Source organism: Sphaerodactylus townsendi, linkage group LG05 (genome assembly GCF_021028975.2).
Source record: "Sphaerodactylus townsendi isolate TG3544 linkage group LG05, MPM_Stown_v2.3, whole genome shotgun sequence".
Classification (NCBI taxonomy): domain Eukaryota; kingdom Metazoa; phylum Chordata; class Lepidosauria; order Squamata; family Sphaerodactylidae; genus Sphaerodactylus; species Sphaerodactylus townsendi.
The window spans coordinates 44,207,638-44,234,257 of NC_059429.1; the positions used below are offsets into that span (position 1 = coordinate 44,207,638).

The following is a 26,620-nucleotide window of genomic DNA, read 5'->3' on the forward strand; positions in this document are numbered from 1 at the left end:
TGTATCATTGGATGCTGTAGTCAAACCCTTTAATTTGGCTATAGGGGTTTAGGGGTATATGGTATAGAGGTTTTTCCTCTGCCTACATACCTGGTGGCTGTATCTGATGCTTAGGTATGTATGCTGTATTTTTTATGTTCTTTGGATTATTCTTCTGATCACTACTATCAGGTTGTCCACAGAGGGTTTGCTGCCTCCACTGCAAATATTCTATGTGGTGTGCAGGGAATTAGTTTTCTTATTTTGTTGCTGTTGGACCTAGCAGAAGAAAAGTAGAAGAAGAGTTTGGATTTATATCCCCCCTTTCTCTCCTGTAGGAGACTCAAAGGGGCTTACAATCTCCTTGCCCTCCCCCCCCCCTCACAACAAACACCCTGTGAGGTGGGTGGGGCTGAGAGAGCTCTGAAAAGCTGTGACTAGCCCAAGGTCACCCAGCTGGCGTGTGTTGGAGTGCACAGGCTAATCTGAATTCCCCAGATAAGCCTCCACAGCTCAAGTGGCAGAGCGGGGAATCAAACCCAGTTCCTGCAGATTAGAATGCACCTGCTCTTAACCACTTCACCACTGCTGCAGAGAATGTACTGGAATTTTAATTATTTCGTTTTTTAATTTTTAGAAGTAAAGTATTTATGTACAATACCTATATGAGCAGGAGTCGCCTTGGAACTCATGGAAAATCAGTTTGTTGACTTTACCAAGTTTTGGGGAGGTTGCTCTGGGCTCTTGGTGTTGGCATGGGAAATAACATTCCTGTAGGGTAGTTTCAGTCCTGACATGGTATCTGTGGGGGGCAGTGGACCCTCTCCCATCGGAGGTCTGCCTGGCATAATCTTTGTCATTTATTATTTAGGTAAAACCAGTCCTATTTACTCAAGTCTTTGGTGTCTAATTCTGTGGTCTCCTTGTGGCTGAACATTTTTGTTTCTATAACTACTTCTTTTTATCACTGTTTGTTTAAAATGTTGGTTCTAACTATGCACCAGCTACCTTGAACATTCCCACTGTGGCAGCAAGGTGGCATGTATATTTTAAAAATGAATTTGTATGCAGCTTTGAAGCCACAAAATTCTATGGGTTGTCTTGTATTTGAGTGCATGCAAAAACTTATGGGATCTTTAACTGAAATGAACAATTGAACACCTATTGAAAGAAGGGCTTGGGGACAAATATCTAAATAGCTAATCCTCTTGTTTTGCAGAAACCGAATGCTTTCAATGCAAAGAACAGAAAGAAAAACTATTTTCTCCTTTTGCATCTGATTAAGTAGGATCTAGCCTATGAAAAGTTTATGCTTCAAGAAATCACTTTGTCTATACAGTGATAGAACATTTTCTTTTTCCTCCAGGATCTGCACGACAGTGATCTGTTATTGGCTGATTACATTCTGAATGTGACGACTGTATTACTTTTGCTTTACAGGAAATTAAAATACTTTGTTTTGATACAACAAAGTTGTTAGACCTCACCAGTGGCATACCGCTAATGGGGACATAGGGTATGTCAGTGGGCGCATGCCATTTCGTCATGTGGGTGTGTGTGCGCGCAGGGCACTGACAGGGTCCCCAAGCGTGGTGACCTGGCTGGTGCCTGCCGGGGTGCCGCTTGCCGGCTGAGGTATTTGCCACGGTCGCTGTGGCAAAGTTCCTCCCCAAGACGTCTTTTTTTTGTGTCCTCAGGATGTCTTATTTGTGCTGTGCAGAGTGGACTTAGGTTAGGCCACAATCACTCAGTGAACGTACATAGCAGAGTAGGGATTTAAACCTGGGTCTCCCAGTTCCTAGTTGTAACTCTAAATCACGATATTGAGTTGACTTTTGTGGGATGGTTGCTGTTGAATAGTAGCAAGCAATGGAACCTGGGTAAGTCATGAAAGTCAAGTGATAGCAAGTTGCCTGATGGTTCTGCTAAGACTGGCTCTAATCAGTTCCTGGAAAGGGCTCTGCGCCCCCCCCCCCCCCTTCTGCCTTTCACTGACATAAACCAAGGCTTGAAAGCTGGCCTTACTAACGTAGTTGCGTAGCAACCCCTACAATAGTATTTGTTTCTTAAAGCTAAAGACGCTGCTTCTATTATTGGGGGTGGATGGTTAATCCAAGTATCTTTTTACATTTCAGATTTTTCTACAAACCTGTGCTTTTTGTCCAGCCTTGTAGAAAGATTTGTTTGGTCTGTTCATGGCTCCTGTTCCAGATTTAAGTATCTATAGATCTAGCGACATTAGCAACTACATATATCGATGATGACATAAGAGAAAACCCTAAAGCACTATTTACTTCTCTGAAACACATTTTTATATAACCATTTATGCACTTTCAATATAGTATCCTTTGAATGAGGATTGAGAGATTGACTAGACCTTGGTTCTTTTTCTATCCTTGGCACTACATGAAAGTGTCAAGTCTGCTGAAACAGGCATGGATGGAAATTGTTCCATTTTACATTTCCTTGCTGTTTTCGTTTAATTTGTTTTACACTTATGACTTAATGCTGTACTTAACTGTTATCATTCTGCTGTGGAGAGCCATGAGGCCAATTATCCTCCTAATTTCTGAGCAAACCAAGTAAGCTTTTATTTTACATACCGTGTAAAAATTGCACTTCACCCACTTTATTTTGCATTTTAAAATCCTATTGTAGCAACTTCAAAGCAGTTTCAAAGAATAGGTGCAAGAGAAAGAAATAGGTCAGATCTTCATTGGAAATCTGAGACGAGCATGTATTTGTAGTGTTCCCCAGGTTTGTTTCCTCAGAGCAAGGCTGGCAGGTATGAGAGGAAGTTAAAGATTTATTTTTGGTACTACTTACCAGATGTCATGCATGCTCTTCTGAGACAGTTGCTTTTATCTTCAACAGTACCTGCTCTAGTAGTGATGAAAAAGTCATTTCTACTTCATTTTAAGCAATGTAGCACATACTGTTTGCATGCCATTAAATGTGTGTGGGGGATGAGTATGATTTCTTCAGAGGCTGCAAGCGGAGACTGTAAATGTCGTTCAGAAACTAAACATATTTATATCAGCTTTGTTGGCTTTGCGTAATGAAGGGACTTGTCTAATAAAGGAGTGAATTTCAGACCCTGTCACTGAAATAAGTGTTTAAGACTTACCGTGATGGTACACATCTTACCGTGACATGCCTCTGAAGATGTCAGCCATCGATGTGGGTGAAACATTAGGATCAGAAAATACCAGACTACAGCAACACAGCCTGAGAAGCCTACAACCATTTAAAAAGAATATTTTTCTTAACCTGACTAGCCCAGATCTTCTCAAATTTCACAAGCTAAACAGAGTCAGCTGTGGCTAGTATTTGAAAGAGAGATCTCTTGTGATGTGGTTGTGATGTGGCAATGCCACATCTTCTCTGAACATCGCTTGCCTTAAAAACCCTATGGGGTCACCATAAATCAGCAGTGACTTGACGAGGGGCAGAAACTTCCCACGAGACTATGTTCCATGTTTGTTGAAGGAGGAAAGGTTTTCTGGTGTTATTGTACGGTTAGCATTGGATCAGTTAATAAGAAATGATATTTAACCAGTGCTGTTGGTGTTTTTCTGCTCTGTGGGACTGAAACAGCTACTAAGAATGTGATTATTGTGAAGGATGTTGTAGTTAGCTGTCCAAAACAGGAGCTCATTGAAACAAAGAAGAATGGTATAGGGACTTAGGGATGGATCTGCTAAGCACATGTAGAACTCTGGTTGGTGCCTGCATGGAAAATCTCCTGGGGACTGTTTGTATACTTGGGCCATTTCCACTTGGCCAAAATATCCCAGGTTGAGCAAGAAAAATATCCCTGGGCACCTGAGAATTCTGCACAATTCCCAGTGCTAATGCGGGCCTGCCCTGGTGTTGCCCCGTGATATTTACCTTAGCCCGGAATTTTCAAAAATCGCCAGTTTGGAGGTTCTTTTAAAAAATCTCAGTGTGACCCTGCTTATGCCTGCTACCATGCAAAAACCAATTGGGAGCAGGACCAGTTTATTTTTCCTGCCCAGCAGCCTGATCTCCCCGCCTGACATTCAATCAAGCTGCCACTCAAAAATAACAGCCAATCATAATGTGGGACACTGGGCATACCCAGAGATGTTTGCAGCTCCCACTCAAAAATAACAGCCAACCAGAACGCGGGACACTGGACATGCTCAGATATGCTTCCGAAGTAAATACAGAAGGCCTGGACGTGTAAAGAGCAAACTGGAGTATTTCGTCCCAGTTCTAACTCTGCTTCTGGGAAGAAACGGGGAGCTGTGCGGAAGAAAAACCAGGGATAAATTAGACACGGTATGTAAGACCCCGGTATAATTGTGCCGTGCAGACACAGCCTTAGAGTTCTAAAAAGACAGGTGGTATTCAAGTCTAATAAATAAACAGAAATGCCTAGGGCATAATTTATGGCAAGTTCATCATGGTTTAGTCTTGGTTTATGTTTTGAATGCCAATAGCTAGATGAAGAGCTAGATGAAGACGAAGAATGCCCAAGCTAGATGAAGAGTAACAATAGAACAATAGGACCTATCTGTAAATAGGTCCAAGAAACATTTACTTTACTCAGACCCTATTTATTTTCTTAAGATTTGTTTTATGAATTAGTATCCTGCCTTTCTGCCACATAGCAGGAGGCTCTCAAAATCATGCCATACAGTTAAATAAAAGATTAAAATCTGAGTTCAATAGCACCTTAAAGGCCAATAACATTGCCCCAAGTATAAGCTTTCCTGAGTCAAACCTCACTCTGTCAGTAGAAGAATCTTAAGAAAACTTATACCCTGGAAAATGTTGTTGATCTTTAAGGTGCTACTGGATCTGGGTTTTATTCTACAACAGCAGACTAATGTAGCTACCCACATGAAAGATTAAAACATCCTAAAACAGCTATGAACAGTCCTCAGATAAAACTGACATCTTAATAACCTAACCTATGCACATAAGAAAACAGAGAGAAGAGAATACTGCTCCTTGCTCCTCAGTGCAATTGTGCAGGGAATAAAAACATGTTATCTTCTTATATTATCTTGCTGGAATTTTTTGAACAGTCTGATCTAGCATAGAGTGCATGTTAAATGTCTCCAGTTAACACAGATCATTTTTGAGACCTGTGCCCAATCTGTGTTTCAGCCAGTGGAGAAGACCAGTGGCACTTGAATACACACATAGCTGCTTTATAATGAGCCAGGTCTATCAAGTTCAATAGTGGTGGATTCCAAATGGTAGAAATATAGCAGGCTGAAGAAGGAAAATATCCTGTTTTGGGAAAATATTTCGCACAGGTCCCTTACCCAAATGGATTGGCCTGATATATTTCCCTCAACTTGGGTTTTTTAACAATTGTTAAACTAGCAATCTTTTTACCTGAACCTTTGTTGCACTGAGTGAACAACAAGGGCATCAAATGCTTTATTTTCCCCACCCATCATCCATTTCCCCACCTACCTTACCTCATTTCAGTTTCATTTCTGTTGACCGCCATTATAGTGTGACTCTTGCCACCCACCATTTTGTGAATGCTATAGGCCAATTCTCTTACAGCCCGCCATTTCTCAAATGTGTCCCAAGCATGTTTTCTCCCCATGGCAGCGATTGTGAGCACCATTTCACCCATATTTGAACAGGAACACATTCACAACTGTCAGGCCATTGTGAGCAATGGCCCCGTGTCCTTTTTATTAAGTTATTTTTTGGGTGTTCAAAATTTTATTATTTTGTATATCACAACATTAGGGAGGCGGGTTGCATGCTTCATGTTTACGTGTGTCATTGTTTAAATGCCCCTTTTCATGCTGGAGAAATGGGAGGGGGGGGGGGTCCTGCTTCGGCTTTTGGTATCAAATTCTCATGTCTTAGATAACCCCAGTGGTAGTAAGGACTGTATACAGCAACTTCACAAAAGTGTAATCAGGAGTGTTGAAGGTAATGGTGGTGGGGAGTTCTCCTTTCAATATTGAACCCAGGAAAGGTGATTTGTATATAAGCTTTCCAATGGGCTTAGGCAAGCTATTTTGGGTATGTGAAATGGGAGCACTGACTTGCTTCAGGATACAAATTCTGGCCCTTTCCACGCGGGCCAAAATCAGCGATTTCGGCCCAGGTAAAACACCGTTTTGGCGGGGTCCCTTCGCATAGGTGCCGCTGCCAAATTAATGCAGCAGCACTCTGTTCCCGCCGAAACGGTGTTTTCAAACCTCGCTCAGGGAGCGAGGTTTTTAGCAAACACCAGCTTCCATTCGGTGCCATGCGAACGGCACCGGGTGGCAGCTGGCGTTTCTCCCAAACGTTGCTTACCTCCGGTCTCCTTCCGTCGCATTGTGGAGGCCAGGAGACATGCCTCCTGGCCTCCGACTCCAGGGTCATTGCTCTGGCCAGGGGGGGCGTGTCCCCTGTCCTCCACAACGCGATGGAAGGAGATGGGAGGTGTAGCAACGTTTGGGAGCGGCGCAGCTCAGCGGCGTTGCTGCGCCGCAGGCGGTGCGCCCAGCGGGACCCTCCGTGCGAATGGTCCCACGGGGGTGCATCGGCATAAAATATGCCGATACACCACCACAAGCTGGCTGCGCGGAAAGGGCCTCTGTGACAGGAATGTTTGAAACTGGCATAACTTTTGCCAAAGAAATGGAATCTCTGTGCATTTTACAAACTAGCACTCTGGCCCCATATAGACATAATAGTGTTTTTGGATGTGGGCGGGTCCTTCACTACATAAGGACCAATGATGCAGTTCTCTCTTTTACTAATGTGGACCTAATGGGGAAAGAGAGACACAGAAAGAGTTGCTTTCAAGACTCTTGATGATTTCAGTTTTCTTTAAAGCTGTATACTGTCTGTATTCATGGCAATACTAACATCTTGAGACCTTGGGTAGTGTTTGAAACGATTAACTGAGAAAGGGCCAGACTTCAGGCATGTCAAAGTGAAACTTCATGAAGAGCTAATATCCTAATCAACCAGGCAGTGTGCACAAAAGAGGATCTGAGCTTCGCTCTGCCTGCTGATTGAAATTTGGCCCATGAAGATGCTCGATGATTAATCTGTGAGGGTTTTTTTTCTCCTTGAACTATTAATGTTCTCTGTTTTGGAGCAGTGGCTCACAGCTCATTAAAGCGTAGAAAATTTGAATTTAAGTGTGAAGGACAGTATAAAAATATTCTCTGCACATCCTGTGCTTGAGCCTTGGAGATTAGAAAAATAAAGTGAAGAAGTTCATCCTGTGATAACACTGACCCATTGCTTAGGAAAAAAGTGTCAGACCTGTCAAGAATTATTTATATAGATTCAGGCAAAAGGGGGAGGGAGTTGGATATAAAGCTGTCAGGAGCTGGGGAATATAGGAAAGGCAAGCAGCTATTAAGGTACCAGTACATGCTTCATAGTATGTTAGCACTTTCAGAAAGCTATGTGCCTGTTTGAATGGAACAACCACATTTTAATTAGTTATTTTAGTCCACTGTAACCATCCTGGTTTCTCCCAAGGGGACATGGTTTCTTCCAGAGGACCATTTTGGAGCCCCAAGATGGCTTTCTTTCTGGCCCTCTCACAAAAGATGGCACATCGTGTGATAACCTCACTTTCCTGAGGGGGAGAATGTGATGCCCGGAAACCCACTAAGTCATATCACATGCTTATCTTGTGTGGCAGCATTTCCTCCCTGATGTAGAAATTGGCACATGTTTCTCTTACCACCATCTACATAGCCTGCTTGGCTTATCTCATACCAGCAGTGAACAAGGGGATTGTGATTTGGAGACAGAGATGTAGCTAGAGAAAATGGAGCATGGGGCAAAACCTGAGTTTTCCACACACACACATCCATGGGCAGCTGCCCTCCCTCACCACAGCCAAACAATCTACTAGCAGCAAAGCCCATTGCTGGGGAGATGCAGTGGGCCCTAGAAAAGGGTGGAAGAGGAACAATCTCCCCAGCAAAGGCCTTAGTGGGGCTGTAGCAGCCCCCACCCCACCCTTTCTCAAGGTGTGACAGTTACCTGGGTGTGCATCTGTGGCTTGGGGGTGGGACAGGTTGAACAGTGTGGCTTGAAGTAGGAAGGAAAATGAGGATAGGTGGAGGGTAGAGAGGACTAGGGTGAGGGGAGAATTGCAAAGTGAGGCCTAGAGTGGAGGAGGATGGAACAGAGTGACAGGGTGGTGGGAGGGTTGAAAGGGTAGGTTTGGGGTGGCAGATTGAGAGAGGATGGAATGGGAGGCTTCACGTGGGAGAGGTAAGAAAGGTGAGGGTTCTGGTGGGGCAGGGTGGCAAGATGAGGCATGGGGGATAGTTATAAGGTAGGGCGATGGGGGTAGACGGTGTGGCTAGGGTTGGGGATGGTTGTAGGAGAGCATGAAGGTGAGTAGGATTAGCAAATTAGTGTTGGGTGGAGCAGGGTGGCAAGGGGAGGGTTGGGTGAGGGAGGGTTGAAATGTAAGGCTTTGGGTGGTGGTGGGGGGTTGGAAGGTGTGGCTAGGGGAAGAGAGGGTTGGTAGAGGAGTATGAAGGTGGGGAGGGTTGGAAGGTTAGTATTGTGGTGGGGAAGAGTGGCAAGGTGAGGGCTGGGGGCAGGGGAGCGTTAGAAGGTAAGGATTGGGGAGGGGAGGATTGGAAGGTGTGACTAGGGAGGGTGAGGGTGGAAATATTAGGATTAGGGTGGGGGAGGGCGGAAAGTGGCTGGGGGGTTGGGAGGTGAGTATGAGGGGGAGCAGGGTTGGGAGTTAGTATTGGGGTGGGGGAGGGAGACAAAGTGAGGTTAGGGGTGGGGAAAGGTTATAAAATGAGGCTTGCATGGGGGGAGGGTGAGAAGCTGTAGGTTAGGGTGCGGTTGCAGGGTTAAGCCTTCATTGTGGGGGTGGGGAGAGGCAGGGGAGGGCCCATGGAGCTGCTCAGGCTTCTTTGTGAGGACGGGAGGGAGGCAGGGGAGGGTCCGTGGAGCTGCTCGGGCTTCTTTGTGAGGACGGGAGGGAGGCAGGGGAGGGTCCGTGGAGCTGCTCGGGCTTCTTTGTGGGGATGGGAGGGTGGGTGAGTTTGAGAGGGCTTGCTGGGGGAGGGGAGAGGGCGACTGGGCTTTTAGAGCCCCAGAGGAGTGGTGGCAAGGCACTGCTGCCCCGGGGCGGGGGTGTGGCCTTGTAGGGTGCGATTTTCCAACCCTCCCCCCACGTGACTGAACGGCAGCTGCCCAGGGCATTTGTCCCCAGATGTTCCTGTGGAAGCCCTGCCTCTGCTTGGAGAAGCCTGTTTTTCCCTTTAGCTAGAGCCCACCTGTCAGAAATGGAGAGCCATTTTAAAGTGGTTAGAGTGTAGGGTTCCCAATAGCTGCTTGGGAAATTCCTGGTGATTTAGGAGCAAGGTTGTCATTATCCTCATAGCAACCCTATGAGGGAGGTTAGGTAGAGAGCATACAACTAGCCCATTGCTACCCAGCAAACTTCCATGGCAGAATGAGTATTCAAATCTGGGTCTCAGATCCTAGTCTGATAATTACCACTGTATTATGTTGACTTGTAATCATGTGTTTATGTAAAGGAAAAATGAATAGTATAGCAAAAGAAGAAGTTGTGATATAAGAGTTCCTCTGCTTGTCGCTACATTATTGTCAGAGAACACCCAACTTCCTGTATAATCTTTATAATCTCATCAATAACCCTTCCTTCTTTTTGATGAAGTGTTTAATTTTCTTGAAAGATTTTCTTTGTCTTTAGGTATTACCAGAGATTTAAATTTTACTGCAACACTTTAATGGCTAAATCTTACATATCCACTATTTCAAGAAGGGATATGATCAGTTCATCTAAGTAAATAGCTTAAGGAATTCATCTTGATAGGAGGCAGGTAAATTTTATATCCAAACAACGTTGACATTGAATCTTTTCCTTTGCTGCTTCAGAGGTACATTTGGAGTTTTTTTAAAGCAACCTGTGACTGCATTGGAACAGGAATTTTCCTGGAGATCTGGGGGTGGAGCCAGGGAAGAGCCAGGTATGGGGACCCTCAGCAAATTATATTACAATGGAGTCCACTCACCAAAACAGCCATTTTACTCTAGACCTGTTCTAATTGGTCTATATCCTTCTTGAATTGAATTGCGGTCCAGTTGAATTCCAGAACTGGCCACAGCATTCCAGGTGAGGGCTGACCAGTGCAGAATAGAGAGGTACTGTTACGTCTGTATATCTAAACACTATAATTCTATTGATGCAGCCCACAATTTCATTGGCTTTCTTGGCTGCCACATCACACTGCTGACTCAGGTTCAGTTTGTGGTCTACTAAAACTCCCAGAACCCTTTCACATATATTGTTGTCAAGTCAGGTGTTACTCATCCTATATCTGTGCATTTCTTTTTTTATCTGCTCAAGTGTAATATCTTACATTTATCCCAGTTGAAATTGATGTTGTTAGTTTTGGCTCAGCTCTCTAATCTGTCCAAGTCGCTTTGAATTCTGACCCTGTCCTCTGGGGAAGTAGCTACCCGTCCTAATTTGTTGTCATCTGCAAATTTGATTAGCATACCCTCTATTCATCATCCCAGTCATTAATAAAAATATTGACTAGCACAGGGCCCAGGACAGAACCCTGTGACATCCTGCTAGTCAGTTCTCACCAGGATGAAGATAAACCACTGGTGATCACCCTTTGGGTTCAGTCAGTCAATCAATTACTGTACAAATCCATCCAACAGTAGCATTGTCTAGCCCACATTTGGCCAGCTTGCTTGCAATAATATCATGGGGCACCTTGTCAAAAATCTTACTAGAACAAGGTCAGATACATCCACAGCATTCCCTTCATCTACCAAACTTGTCACTCTATCAAAAAAAGAGATAAGATCATCTGTCTGTCTGTCTGTCTGTCTGTCTGTCTGTCTGTCTGTCTGTCTGTCTGTCTGATTTAATATACCACCCCATCCCCAAAGAACTCTGGGCAGTGTACAACCAATAAAACCGTCACATTAAATCATGGTCACTAAAACAACATTGGGGGGGTCACTAAAACAACATTGAGCCCCTTGGGGGAGGGCGGTATAAAAGTGGAACGAATAAATAAAATAAATAAATAACATTTTCAGTTGAATGCAATTAACAATCAGCTTCAACCTCCATCTTAAAATCAGATGATGACATAAACAATGGACTCATTGGGCATTGGCATAATATGGACACGCCCCCAAGGTGGAATATGGGGCGCAGGGAACGGCACCTTCAACAGCCGACCTCCCCAAAGGCCCGGCGGATCAACTCCGTCTTGCAGGCCCTGCGGAACTGTTCTAGGTCCTGCAGGGCCTGGATAGCTGGGGGGAGAGTGTTCCACCAGGTTGGGGCCAGTGCACTAAAGGCCCTGGCCTGGGTAGAGGCCAGCCATATCATGGAGGGGCCCGGGACCACCAGCAAATTGGTCTCTGCCGAACACAGAGGTCGAACAGGGACATATGGGGACAGACAGTCCCTAAGATATGAAGGCCCCAGGCTGCGGAGCGCCTTAAAGGTTAAAACCAACGCCTTGAAGACGATTCAGAATTCTAGTGGAAGCCAGTGCAGGTGGCGCAGCACGGGCGAAATGTGATCTTGTGATGAACTACCCGTAAGAAGTCGCGCCGCTGTATTCTGGACCAACTTCAACTTCCGGATCAACCACAAGGGAAGGCCCGCATAGAGGCAGTTGCAATAGTCTAACCTGGAGGTCACCGTCACATGGATCACTGTGGCCAGGTCAGCCTGGGGGAGGTAAGGGGCCAGCCAACGTGCTTGATGCAAATGGAAAAATACCACCTGAGCCGTGTGGGTAACCTGGGTCTCCATGGAGAGAACCGAATCCAGGCAAACCCCAGGCTCCGAACTGAGGGAGCTAATGATAGAGAATCCCCCTCCAGCAGTGGCAGCTGAAACTCCTCTTCCTCCTTTCGTGACCCACCCACAGTTTTCGATGGATTGAGTTTTATCCTGCTTTGCCTCAACCAACCAGTGACTGCCTCCAAGCTGTGCTGGAGAGCCGCAGGGGCGGAAGTCTGGCATGACTTGTTTTTGAGAAGCTCATGTTGACTTTTAGAGATCGCAGTAGTCCCTTCTTAATGCTTACAGATTGTCAGTTTAATAATCTACTCTAGAATCTTTTCTGGTATTGATGTCAGAATGACTGAGATGTAATCGTTTGGGTCCTCTTTCCCCTCCTTTTTGAAGATGGGGACATTAGCTCCCCTCCGGTCTGCTGGTACTTCTGTTCTCCAGTTCTCCAAGATTATAGCAAGTGGTTCTGAGATTACTTCTTCAAGTTATTTTAATACCCTGGGATGCAGTGCATCAGGCCCTGGATATTTGAATTCATGCTGCTCTCTAGATTGGGTGGTTACGTGTTTTTTTTTTTAAAGGGTTGACATGTTAATGCTTTTGCAGATTTAAGTGACTTCTACATCCCTCTGTTTTTCAGAAGCTGTTGTTTTTATCTAAATAGTTAAGTATCAAGTATTTTAATGGCTTTATGATGGTTATTTTAGCGTGCTGTCCACAGCTTTGACCATAATGGAATAAAAATATTTCAAAATTAAATAAAGACATCTTGAGCCACATATCTGAAAGTGAATCTGGTGGTTTCTGAAACTCTGTTTAATGTGGTTTATTATTACTAAATTATAGAACATTTTTGTCCATTCTCTATGTTATTTAATTTATTGCCATATAAACCTACCTGTTCATTCCTGTTATCTTCGATGGCCGTGCTTTGGTTGTGTGCACTATGAGATAGATGAGTGGTGACATGAGAAAGAGCTTTCTTGGTCATGACATCAAAACTTTGGAACTGTTTCCCTGGAGTGATTTGCTGAACTCCTGGTATCCATTTCCTTCAAACAAGACTTATTTGTATCAATTGGCATTAGGGTTGCCAACTCTGTGTTGGAAAATTCCTGGAGATTTGAGATTAGGGTGGGGCTTGGGGAGGGGCCTCAGCAAAGTATAATGTCACAGAGTCCACTCTCCAATGCAGATATTTTCTCTAGGGGAACTGATACCTGCCATCTTGAAATCAGTTGTTATTCCAGATCCTCAGACCCCTCCTGGAGGTTGGCCACCCTAGAATTATTACTGTTCTAGCATGACTTTTTGTTAAATTTCTTCAGTAAGTTTTTATCCTGCCTTGTTCCAAGGTGATCCACATTGCTGCAGGCCCAGAGATCAGTGACTTGCTAAGGCTACCCAACCAGCGTAATCTAGCAGGGATTGGCACTTGGGCTGCCTAGCGCCAAATAAAGGGGCCTTTCCATTAACCCCTGTTTCCAGAAGTTGGATTTAAGGAGTGATTCCAGCAGATAGCGTGGCCCTTGTGTACTGATCCTCACGTTAACTTGCCCTGGAATGGGTTTGCGCAGGGCTCATACTAACCACCAGAGAAAGGAAGGCAAAACCTGATTATGAGAACACGGGAAAGCAACGCGCACGCGCGCTACTGGCCGTCGAAGGTACGCGCGAGTGAGACTCAGATGTGGCGTGGTGTCGTCATGACGCCGTACGTATCCCCCCCCTCAAGTGACGTACGCCTTGGCGAGCCCGTGAGTTTTCCGTTATGGATATTATTATTACTGTTTGTATTGTTACTGGCGGTTAGGGCAAGGGACGGGAGCGGATGGGGGGGGGGGGAGCCTCGCGCGCTGGCGGGGGCCCAGAGTCGTGGGGCGAGTGCGCGCGCCGGAAAGTCAGAGAGGCGAGTGGGGGAGGGGTCTCCGCTCCATCCTGTCGCATCAGGGAACATGGCGGCTGCCGCTGGTGCAGCAAAGGGGCTCCACCAGGCCGGGCCGCGTCTGTGTGGGGTGAGTGGCACCAGCGAAGGGGGCTTTGTAGGCGGGTTTCCCTTTCCAGAGGATGCAGGGAAGCGAAGGAATGGGACTTAGAGTTGTCTCTTCTCCGATCCTGCCGCGGGTCGTGCGCGGGCCTGACACAAAGGGCTGTTGCTCCGAGGAGGGTTTTGTTTGGTCACATGAAACAGGGAGAGGCTGGTGGCTTCCGAGTGGGAGCTCTGGGTGGTGGGCGAGGGGGAAGCCGGGTCGGTGATAGCCGTGGTGACCCCGCGAAGGCCGCAGAGTGAGGTCACCCTGGCAGCGGCAGGGCACCGCTATATAAAACCGCGCAAGGAGGCGAGCTGGCATGGGACCACCTGGCCTCTCTTGTCCTTGTTTTGCCCGGGATCGAGTGATTGTTGCAAACACGCGCACACACACGTTTTGTTGGGGAGAGTAGTTGGCTTAATTGCTGGTGCAGCGCTTCAAATTCCCACTACCTTTGCTTTCTCTGAAAGTCATACCAGAGGCAGCAGCAGGTGATAATAAAAAACCTGCAATCCTCTGCACGCGTATGTGATAGTCACAGTGAGTCTTATGGGCCACAATTATTCCTTAAGAAAAGGGGTCACACTATATGGTGGCCAGCCTCTTGAGGTTTGGAAAATCAATGTACTATTGTCTGTTATGTGGTTCCTAAACTTTCTTCTCTGACCATTGTTGAGGAATAAAACCTGTCTTTTTTTTTGTAACTTTACAACCTCTAAAAACATAGAAGAGCAGGTCTAGTTGTGGTACATGTAAAGGATGGGTGGACAGTGGAAGTAATATTGAGCAATAAGCACAGATGTGTGGTGCCTGGTACCTGCAGCAGCCTTTAGGGTCTCTTGTAAGGCTTGCCAAGTTGTTGTTTATTGAAGTTACTGTTTATACTGTACATCTGTTGTCTTTCTTTGTATGGCGTTTATTTGCGCAATAAGAAAAGAGTTTTATTATATTGCCCCTACAGAGTTTGGTCACTTTTTAAAACAATTGTTTAACTGCTATACTGTGTAACATTATGTGCTGTTATGATTTAAGAAAGTAATTGTTTTTGGTTGATTAACTAATGTTTTTAATTTTTTACTGTATGGTTTTTGTAGGTGCAAGAATCAAGATGTGAAAGAATTTGGGGCTGAAGAATTTGCTACTTGACCATAGGTAAGACTCAAGAGCACCTCAGTTTCAACACTTTTTGCTTTCCTCTATCTGATTTTAAAACAGTATTATGAAAAGGTTTTGAGAACCTTTGGAATGTCCTTAGCAAGCTGTACCTCAGCATATCAAAACAATGCTATCATTTTTCCTACAGGATGACAGGACAAAGAAAAGTTCAGTGTGACAAGAGTTTTGTTTACCAGCACAGATGGTGCTGGTGGCACAGCGGAAAATTTTGACTCCAGATATCAATTTTTTGTGAACTTTTGGGTGCTTTAGAACGTTGATATTTATCAGAGCATTCCAAATTTTTGCTTTTTCCTGCATGTTTTTAAAGTATGAGATGGAAGGCAGAGAGAACAAGGATCTAAAAATATGAACTTGGTTTATGTCAAGTGGAGAGATTTATAACTGACCAAAAATTTGCCAAGCTCTGGAAAGATGACACCATCCTAGGAAAAATAATGTCCACAGGTTGCCCTCAGTTTGCTATTTGTATTATGAGAAGAGTAATGATTTTTTAAAAAATGTATGATCATTCATTTTACTCTATGTGATTGCCTAACGTCATGATGACGAACCCTCAGCAAGAGGGCCTGCAGGAGACTCCTGTGTGCCCATTGGCTGAGGATGTGTGGGTGTGTTCAAAATGGCCCAGCAGAGAAGCATCACCAGGTTGCCCTCCTGCCCGCCTTCCCATTCCCCCCAGCCGTTCTGCCTCTACTCCACACACAAACCAAGTAAAGCCCTCCCACCTCCTCACCCTCAGCAGGCCATCCTGGCTGTCAGAGCACTGGCCCCTGATGTTCCACTGACCAGGCAAAGCCCTCTAGCTGCCCTCACCAGCAGCAGGCCATCCTGGCCAGTGGACCAGGGGTGCCTTCATGCCTACTGTCTGCTAGTCCGGCAAAGCCCTCCTGCCTCCCCACTACCTCAAGCATTCCGTTCCCCCCTCCCCCACCCCAAATCTAAACTTCCAATACTTCCCCCACCCTAAGCCACACCTTCCAACACTCCCACCACCCCAAGCTACATTTTCCTACCCTCCCCCACTCGAAGCCTCACCTTCCCACTCTCCTCAACTCTAAGACTAACCTTCCAAGCCACACCTTCTGCCTCTCCACCCCTAGCCCAAACCTTTCAACCCTTCCCCATCCCAAGTCTGATCTTTCCACCCTCCATCACCACAACCACCACCTTTCCAACCTCCTCACACCCTAAGCCATTCCTTTCCACCCTCCCCCGATCCTCACCTGCCACCTACCCCAAACCACACCTTTCCAACCTCTCGCACCCCCAAGCCATAGATTCAGGACCAGGTAGGTGGGAAGTGTTGCTCTGGGAGAGGGGGGAGCCACTACTGCCCCAGTAAAGCCCATTGCAGGGGGAAATGCTTCCTCCCCCATCCCTTTGCTAGGGCTCATTGCATCTCCCCTGCAATGGGCTTTGCTTCTAGTTTCTTAAGATGGTCAAGGAGCTGTCATAGTTCTGTTGTTAAAACTGTAGGCATGGTTAAGAGTTTAGAACAATGTGACCGAGGTTAGTGTGAATCATAAGAATAGCTGTAGAAAGCAGTATCAAACTTTCTTTTGGAGGTTACATTCTTCAAACCAGTGATTTGAGAATTTTATTTATTTATTTTTGCCATAGCAGTTAGAAGTTATTACATTATCTTTCCCCAAAACCCAGAGCCAGTGTAGCTGTAGTGGTTGAGAGTGGGTGGATTCTGATTTGGAGAACTGAGCTTGATTCCCCACTCTTTCACATGAGTGGCAGCCTCTTATCTGATGAGCTGGATTTGTTTCCATGTTCCTACACATGAAGCCTGCTGAGACTAGTCACCATTCTTCAGAACTCTCTCAGCCCCACCTTCCTCATAAGGTGTCTGTTGTGGGAGAAGAAGGGAAGGGATTTGTAAGCTGCTTTGAGACTCCTCACAGTAGAGAAAGGGAGAGGATATAAACCAAAACTACTCTTCTTCAAATATGCACCAGGAATGCCATGGATGAGCGTCAAGGTGCTCACAAGTACCATGTTGGGGATCACTGCACTAGCCCTTGTCATCATATGGCTTGCTGAGAAAGTGGGGCTCCCAGATATAACATTTTTGGCATTTTTAGAGCCATGGGTTGAAACAGCAGAGTTTTTCCCATTGGTTTGTTTGCAAGGGAGACAGAAATGTTAAGGAAAATTGGAATATATGCGTTTAAAATATCTTCTCCTTTTTTCACTTTTCCCCACCTCACATTGTCTCCAGGACATTAGATCTGTTTGAAGGAACTTGTATATAAAATACTGCTTCCATACAACTACACCTTAAAAGTTAGTTCTATAAGGAAAATTATTTTGCAATGTCTGTCATGGTTTGCAGTATTACAAAAATTGATCAGGATGGTTGAAGAGAGTATATAGACCAGCCTGTGTATCTAACAGTCCAACTGAAACTAAAGAGGCATGTGCAGGATTCTTGTGCAGTTAAATAATTCTAAACAGCAATGCTTACCCTCTGTTTGATTTAGGCTGAACTTTTTGCCTAAGTTGGACTTGACCAGGGATTTGAATTCTTTCTCAGTCATGATGCTCAGTCATGAAAACCTTGAGCCTGTCACCCTCTCTATAACCCTAATCTAGATTTTCGGGTGGATTTGATAACTGCTAGATTGCCATTCTCTAATTCCTTGGATGAAGTATGTTATGCATGTTGTCAAGTCTTGATAATGGTTATCACAGTATCTTTGAAATGGCACTTTTATTGCTGCTTTTCTAGATGAGGGCAATGATTTTTCTGTTCTAAACAGAACAATTTTCCATTCATTTGAACGTGTATTAAGAATTTTAGTTCTAGGATGTTGTGGTTTTTTTAGGTTGTATGGTCATGTTCCAGTAGTATTTTCTCCTGATGTTTCGCCTGCATCTGTGGCTGGCATCTTCAGAGGATCTGGTGGAAGTAAAGCAAGTAAACCCCGTCTAGGCGAGGGGCTGATTTATGCCCGCCCGTGGAGACTTATGGATCCACTTGGCTTCCTGAATGCTCTACGGGCCCCTGAACCCGTTGGCACACTCGATGAGCAGGTGGGTGGACTGGGAATTCCCCGCTCTCCCAATGCCATCGTAGATTAAAGAGCCCCTCGCCCTCTTCTCAGTATTCGGCAGGTTCCCTGGTATACCGGGAGGGAGCTGGGCGCCACATGAAACGGGCGCTTAGACGACTAGAGCGAGTGTGGAGGGAAATCTCGTGGACGACGCTGGGCGCGAACATCTTATAGGACGCTTATGAAGGCCTCATGAGATGGCAAACGGGCGAGGCAAAGAGAGCATTTTCTTTTCCTCCTCTCAGGCGTCTGCTAGCTCAGCTCGGGCACAATTATTTCAGATACTCCGGGTTCCCTGACCTCCTTATCAGAGAGGTTCACAAACACTTCCATTACAAGCTGGCTGTGAGGCATTTATGAGCTTTTTTTGTAGATAAAGTCACGTCAGCTCCGCCAGGACCCTTTCCTACCACGTTGTCTACAATTAGCTTAACTGGAGGCTCCCTGTCAGTCTTCGGGCCCAAGTTTCACCCTAGTTCTCCCTGCTCTCCGATGTCGCTTGTTGACAGGGTCTTGGCTGCTGTTAGACCTACTACTCGTCTTCTGGATCCGCGTTGCCCCTCCTGGCTTATAAAAGTTTGCCGGGCGGGAGCTACGCACCCCATCTGTTGAATATCATCAATGGCTCCCTTTGGAGCAAGGGAGTCTTCTCCGGATGGGTTGAAGGAGGTAACTCACGCCCACTCTTAAAAAGACCATCGTTAGATCCTCACAGGGATCTGGCCACTTACCGCCTGCCTCGAATCTTTTGTTTCTGGGGAAGGTAATTGAGTAGAGTGGGTGCTGGAGCAGCTTCAGGGTTTCCCCTGGATGACACATCGGCTTTCGATCCCCCCCCCCCCCCCCCCCCCCAGTCCGGCTTCCGTGCTGGGCATGGGACGGAGACTGCTCTCGCCGCCATCACAGATGCGCTCCGTGACAGCTTGACCGAAGCGGATCGGCGCTGCTGGTTTTGTTAGATTCCACCGCAGCGCTTGATACATGGTCGATCACTTCACCTTTTGACCCACTGCCTGGCCGCCTCTGGGGTGCGCGGCACTGGGTCCTTCAGTGGGATTGCCTCAAGTTTCTCCCGGGTCGGAGCCAGCAAGTGTGGTAGCGCGGGATGAAGCCTCGGGAGGTGTCTGGGCTTCATTATGGAGATCAGGGGGCACTAAGCATTCCCCGCTGTTATTTAACATCTATATGCGACCACCTCTTGCCTAAAGGTGGTTTGGAGCTTTGGGCTGATCTAGTCATCAGTACGCTGATGACACCTGTAGCTCATTCTGCCGCATGGAGTGGGGGAGCGGCTGCCGCCCCCCTGTGGCTCTCCAGCATTGCCTGGAGGCGGTAACTGGTTGGCTGGTTTCAGAGCAGGCTGCAACTGAATCCACGGAAGACGGAGGTCCCTCTGGCTGGGCTGCCAAGGAGAGGCTGGGGATTTCCAGCTGCCGGTGTGTGGAGGGGGTCTCATTACGCCATCTTCCTCCTCGGCTCAGTAGTCTGGGGGTCCACCTGGATTCGTCTCTTTCAATGGGAGACCCAGGTGGCCCTTACAACCCAGACCATGCGTTTTTCCATCTTCGCCAGTCTGGTTGGCCCCCTTTCTCTCCTAAACGGACCTTGGCCAATTGTGATCCATGCAAAACGGTCACCTCCAGGTTGGGGACTATTGTAACTCGCCACGCTGGCCTTTATGCGTTTGATTCGGAAGTTAAAGTTGGTCCAGCATGCGGCGGCTCACTTTGCCTTTCACAGGTGGCGCCTTTAGAGACCATATTCAGTTTGTGTTGCTTCAGCTGCACTGGCTTCCAGCTCTAATTCCGAATCATCTTCAAGGTGTGGGTTTTGACCTTTAAGGCCTTGTTACCTGGGACCCTCAGATCTTCGGGACCACGTCACCCCATCTGTCACCACTCGGCCTCTGGCATCAGCAGAGGCCAACTTGCTGGTGATCCCTGGCCCCTCGATGATGCTGTTGGCTTTCCACGCTGGGCCAGGACCTTTACAAAGCACTGGCACTCGCCTGGTGGGTTCCCTTCCCTCAGTTAATCACCCCAAGGGACCTTGGTGAGTTCCGGCAGGGTCTGTAAGACTGTGTTGTTCCAATCGGCCTTTGGAGTAAGTCACTGCCGCTGATGTGGTGCCCCCTACTGTCTTCTATTATTGCCCTTGTTGTCTGTAGCTGTTTACACTGTGGGTCCCCTCATATTGGAGGGGCTCCACCGTCCCCCCCCTTTTCTGGGGGTAGGTTTTAAATTTGAGCTTGGACGCCTGCTTTTTATGTATTAATTGTTTCCGCTGGTTTTAGGTTATTTTAGTGTTGACATGAGATGGAGCCTATGTATTTGTATTGTATGTGTGTTTTGCTCCTGTTGTCTCTGAATTTTTGCTGTTCACCGCCCGGAGCCCTTCGGGGATCGGGCGGTATAAAAGCCGAAATAATAAATAATAAATAAAAATAATAATAATACCAGTGAAACACCCAGTGTGGGAGAAAGAATCATTTGCATTTGTTAAGAGTGTTAAAGGTTCAGTTTTGCAAGTATAATTTGCATATGTTAAGTGGAATTTTCCTCATTTTAGCATTTGCATGTAACACTGAAGTTGAAGTTACTTAACCAATGCAAATGGTTCTTTCTCCCGCCCTGGGCTTTTCACGGGTATATTTACTCTACTTGCTTTACTTCCACCAGATCCTTTGAAGATGTCAGCCACAGATGCAGATTAAATGTCAGGAGGAAATACTACTGGGACACGGCCATACAACCCAGAAAACCCACAACATCCTAGTGATTCTGGCCATGAAAGCTTTTGACAATACAATTTTAGTTCTGTTATGGAAGAGGTCAGGGCAAGCTGACCAGAAACTTCTTGATACTATGAATTATGTATTGTTGAAGGCTTTTATGGCCAGAATCAACAGTGTGTGGATGATCTGGTAGTTTTTACTCCTAATGTTTCACCTGATCTGCAGGCAACTTCAGAGGCATGTCATGGTGAAATTAACAAAAAAGTACACTCAGTATTTTTATAGGGATTTAAAAACTGAAAGACTTAGAGAGCTGGGCCAAAACTAACAAAATGAATTTCAGCAGAGATAAAGATTCTACACTTAGGGAGAAAAAATGAAATGCACAGATACGAGATGGGTGATACCTGGCTTGACAACGCTACATGTGAAAGGGATCTGGGAGTCTTAGTAGACCACATGAATCAGCAGTGTGATATGGCAGCCAAGAAAACCAATGCAATTCTGTGCTGCATCAATAGGAGTGTAGTGTCTAGATCGGTGGATCTATTGTACCACTCTGTAATTGTACCACTCTGCATTGGTCAGACCTCACCTAGAGTACTGGGCATCGCAATTTAAGAATATTGACAAGCTGGAACAAGTCCAGAGGAGGGCAACCAAAATGGTAAAAGGTCTGGAATGCTTGCCCTACGAAGAGAGACTCAGGGAACTGGAGATGTTTAGTCTGGAGAAGCGAAGGTTAAGAGAGGACATGATAGCTATGTTAAAATATTTGAAGGTATGTCATGTAGAAGAGGGAGCAAGCTTGTTTTCTGCTGCCTCAGAGACTAGGACATGGACTCAACTAGAGACCTAGGACATGGACTAGAACTTTCTGACTGTCAGGGCTGTTCGACAGTGGAATTCACTTGTGGAGTCTCCTTTGGAGGTTTTTAAACAGGCTGGATGAACTTCCTGCATGGCATGGAGCTGGACTTGATGGCCCTCTTGGTCTCTTCCAACTCTGTGATTCAACAGTGGATATGTTTCATGGGATAGGTAGGCTGAGACTACAATACCCCCTTTGCAGTATCCTGTCTGGATATTATGATATGGAATTATGACTACATGTTGGGGGTTTGTGTGTGTGAGTGGTTTCATTCTATCTGCCATAACAGCCATATGATTGTTGTGCCTTTGTTGTGCCTGCTACCTGAAGAATACAACTTAATTGTTTGAGAGAGAAGTGCAATCATAAACCTTTCCTTATTAACTTTTATTTAGGAACAATACATAATTTGATTATCTTGTGATATAATATGGATAACATCTGATTGTATTCTTGCGTTTTAAATTTGGGGGATTTGGGGTAGTGTGTCAGATTGGTTAGTGACTAGTTGATTTTTAATCTGTGGAGCAGAATTTGGCATAGAACAACAGCTAAAAATGAAATGAGATCTATTATGAAATTATCTATTAAAATTATCTCTAGCATTATTATCCATTTATTACATAATATGTCAAATGTGCTGTAAGTGATTCCAATGCAAGGTTGAATGATGATTGAACAAAAAGATTAAAAATCAGTAAAATACATCCTGATAACTGAATGTATTGGAGACTCAACAGAACATTGAATGGGGTTTGCGGGAAAATACATGCTTTTCTTTAGTAGCCAAAGTTGGTAATTCAAATGGCATGGTCGGGTTCTGATCTTGTAATAAAACTTGCAAGTAAATGAATGCTGCAACTCAGTGGACTGCTTTTATTCTGTCCTACCTTTTGTAATTCATCTTTGATATCTTTCTTCAGTTGTGAGATCTTCCACTTAGCTTGCCTTTTCTATCTCCTAGATGGATCATAATTCTTTCTGTTCTGCACGAGGGTTTGTTTTTCTATTACATTTCTTTTAAACCTCTGCTTCTTGCTTATTAATGCTGTGAAGCTTGTAAATAATGTGCTTGAAATGCAATTTTTCACTGTTTGTAATGTCCTTTTTATTTGAGTCAATCCTTCAGACTCAAATTAGTCTTTCACTGTGTCAAATGAGATGTATTTTGGGTTTATGTGTTGCTTTGGCCTATGCATGGTCAGCACATTTATTCTTCACTGCACTAGGCAGCAAATAACCTCTGTTGATTGCTGAACTCATTCCTCTTCCAAAAAACTGCTTGAGTTCTGAAACCAACAAATGTTGTTTACATGTAAATGTAATTTTAGAGCAGAATCTGGATTCACATGTACCCCAAGTCATAATGAAATCGTAATTAATGAAACAATCCTGCAGTAAAGTAGTGAATCTGTTTGCTGTGTTTGGGATGTAATTTAAAAAATAGTATGTACCCTAGATCTGTCTGGAGACTAGAGTAAGCTCAATAAATTTATGTTGACAAAGTCACACATGCTACAAGGATGAGAACATGCATATATAAAATGTTAGCAATTCAATTTATAACTTTTGATAAAAAGTCTATTTTTCCAAATGCTTGAGGGTGCCACTCATAATTGGCAATAATTATTCAAAAGAAGGAGGATTTTTCCATCACTGATAGTGCTCATTTCTTTTGCCTTTTGCTGTCTCTTTCCTGCTCCATGACTCTTCAAGTTCCTGATGTTTTGCTGAAATCCTTCTATCACACTCTATCATTAACATGGAATGCCTGCCTCATGATGCACTCGCGTTTGTCTTATGAAGAGGTATTGAAGATCCACACCTTTTTCCTACCTGACCACCTTTCCCTATTCTCCCTTTTTGTGAAACACTCATATTTTCTTTATCTCTGAATTTGTGCCTACAGACAGGATTTCTCTTTTTAAAATCTATTGATTGCTTTAGTGTTTTTTAAAATGATGTGCTACCCTGTTTCCCCGAAAATAAGAAATCCCCTGAAAATAAGACATAGTAGAGGTTTTGCTGAAGTGCTAAATATAAAGCATACCCCGAAAGTAAGACGTAGCAAAGTTTTTGTTTGGAAGCATGCCCGTCGACCAGAGCATGCAGCTGTGGAGCGGATAAGACATCCCCTGAAAATAAGACATAGGGCATCTTTGGAAGCAAAAATTAATATAAGACACTGTCTTATTTTCTGGGAAATACGGTAGTTATAAATATTGGTTAATATTACTGTTATACATCACATTTTTGCCATCATGGAACAGAATGTGTCATATCTTAGATTCTCCAGGAAGTCTACATGTCAGGATTGTTTGACTCGTCCAAGTATTCTGTGACATACCTTCCAGTTGTATCCTGGGACCAATTATTATTTATATAATGATAGAGCAGGAACTTTCAAGGCACTTCATCTATTTTTATATCGTACTCCAGAGGGACTTGTATCTTATTGTATAACTACAATATCTTACTGTATTAATATCATACTAATAAACTCTTGGATTTTTGTGTGAGCCCTGTTTGACAGTACTTAGAATGAGTATAGTGTGGTGAAGGAGGTAAAGCAAATGGCCTAGACTTGCTTGTGTTTGCCCCTGTGGTTGGGCTGGCTTTGAAAGCACTCCTAAAGCTGGTACTGCAGGGACTAGTCTGCTGCTTCAGCTTGAAATTGGCAGGGTCTGGTAAGCAGAGATGTAAAACGTTTAGACATTTTGAAGTTACAGGGGAAAAACTGGGGTGCTGTGTGGTTTCCGGGCTGTATGGCCGTGTTCTAGCAGCATTCAGATCCTCTAAAGATGCCAGCCACAGATGCAGGCGAAACGTCAGGAGAGAATGCTGCTAGAACACGGCCATACAGCCCGGAAACCACACAGCACCCCAGTGATTCCGGCCGTGAAAGCCTTCGACAATATACAGGGAAAAAATATTTCCCCTTTTTTACATGTAAGCATACACAAAAAGATCTTGTAAATATTGTATGTATTTACAGCATAAGAGGGTTTGCTTTCAGGGCTCCCCAAATTTCCCAATTTTCCCTTTGGAAAAGTTGAAAAAGCTCTCAGGTTTTTTTTCTTGCTTTACATTCTGAGTGTAAAAACTCCTGCTTTAAGATGTATTTTGCTCATTTTGAAAAAAAAATCATAGAAGATTTTTACATTTTTATTACTACCCAAATTTTCCAGGTTTTCTGTCAGAAAAACTGAAAAAAGTCCTGGGGAAAGACAGGAAGTAAGTGTGTTTTCCCCCCCCCCCCCCCCCCCGTAGTCCTTCACATTTCTAGCAGTAGGCTCCAAAGTTGGTTTGAGCTTCAGAAGTAATCTAATATCCAATTGTGAAATTTCAGTCAAAACATCTACTAGGACTGGTGTTTTAGGCATCCTAAATTAGTGGTTGCTAGTGAAAGCCAGCCAGAATTTGTTGATCCATGTTTTTGCTGATTCACCAAAAAAAAGCCAGAGAGATTAAATCTATCTCCCAACACTAAATAATATGGATAGTCCAAGCTAGTCTGATCTTGTCAGATCTTGGAAATTAAGCAGGGTCAGCCCTAGTCGACAGCCTCTCAACGTCTCTTGCCTTAAAAACTATGGAGTTGCCATAAGTCAGCTGTGATTTGATGACAAAAAAAGCTATGCTATCACTGGATAGGAGATTGAAAGTTGGAGGTCAGTGAGAATTGTGAAGAAAGAGTTTGAAAAGAATGCAGTTGCGGGTTAAGAGAAGAGCAGGCAGTGGAGGCTAGAAACTTAGAGGGGTGGTATAAAGACATGGCTGGAAGTCTGACTGAAAATCACCATGCGCTGGAGGCATTGGCTGAGTATGACTGTGTTACAAACAGTTGGGAAGAAAATCTTCACATTGACTAAAAACCGGTAGGACAGTGTGTTATTTAATGGGAAAGTGGAGAAGCAAGACTGTTTTCTTTGAATTTTTGCATGTTTCTACTTGTAAACATCCAGCCCTTGTGTATTTTTTATGTTGAATATGCTTTGCTGACCAATTGCATTTAAGTTTTTTGATAGGAATAATGAAAAAGGAAAGTTAATTTAATATTAAAATCAAAGAAGTTTTGTTTTGCAGCTGTATGTAGCTGAAATGGAGGTGTTTATTTAACTATAAAGCAGTAGTGCTAACTACCTTCACAAAGATTGAAAAGAGCACAAGTTAATTGTTGCCACCTTCAGGCTTAAAGAGAGAGTGCAGTAGGAAATGTCAGTGCTTGATATGAAAAGAAAATGGCCACCAAAAATCAGTGCTGGTAGAATAGCATAACTTACTATACCACTCTCATGTACTACTTCTCTATTTTTCCAGTGGTTCTGATTCTAAATATCCAAATAATTAAGCAGTGTTATATATCTGTTTTTTAAAATAAACGAAACAGTCACAGATCTCTGTTAATATTTCAGTTAACAGAACTGAAAAAAGAACTGAAACCATATCCAATAGCAATTATAATGGCATCAAAAAGAGAAACAAAGACATGTAATAAACAATGATATATTAGCAATGAACAATAAAAGATAATAGCAAAAATTATGAGCAGTAAATAGGGATATAAATAATGTGCATTAAATGGTGATAATCATAATAAATCTTAGCAATACTTGATAGACACAATAGTAATTTTAGTCAATATTATAGAGTGAAATCGAATAGTTGAGGGAAAAAATGGAATGGTAATTACTATTGTAAATGTCTTTAAAAAACTTCTCCAACATTTAGATTACATATTATTGCTATCTATCCATGATGTATTAAAATATTTTCCATCCCCTTTTATCACCATTTCAACATAATACATCAAGAGGATTCTCAATAATGTATATGTATCTCTTCAGCTACCTCATTCTCTGCTCCTCATTTTTAAAGAAAATATAAGTAGTATGTTTTCCACTTGTCTTCAGATTGCTCTCTATTGCTTGTCTAATTTTTCTTGAATTCTTCTAATTGCTTGATTTAGTTTGTAAT

At 44.2% G+C, this 26,620-nt stretch overlaps 2 protein-coding genes across 7 annotated transcripts in view; both read left to right on the plus strand.

Moving 5' to 3' along the window:
• The window catches only part of HFM1 (helicase for meiosis 1), a 156,253-nt gene that overhangs the window by 125,470 nt on the left and 4,163 nt on the right, over positions 1–26,620 (plus strand). The gene's annotated exons all lie outside the window — the stretch shown is intronic.
• ZNF644 (zinc finger protein 644) overlaps positions 13,439–26,620 on the plus strand; it is a 60,823-nt gene continuing 47,641 nt past the window's right edge. For 4 of the 6 annotated variants that reach the window (XM_048496097.1, XM_048496101.1, XM_048496102.1 and 1 more), the window contains exons 1-2: positions 13,439–13,524; positions 14,892–14,949. The gene's annotated coding sequence lies outside the window, so the exon portion shown is untranslated. Of the gene's footprint in view, positions 13,525–13,691; positions 13,783–14,891; positions 14,950–26,620 lie in introns of those variants that run through there. The other 2 variants (XM_048496098.1, XM_048496100.1) reach the window with 1 other exon arrangement.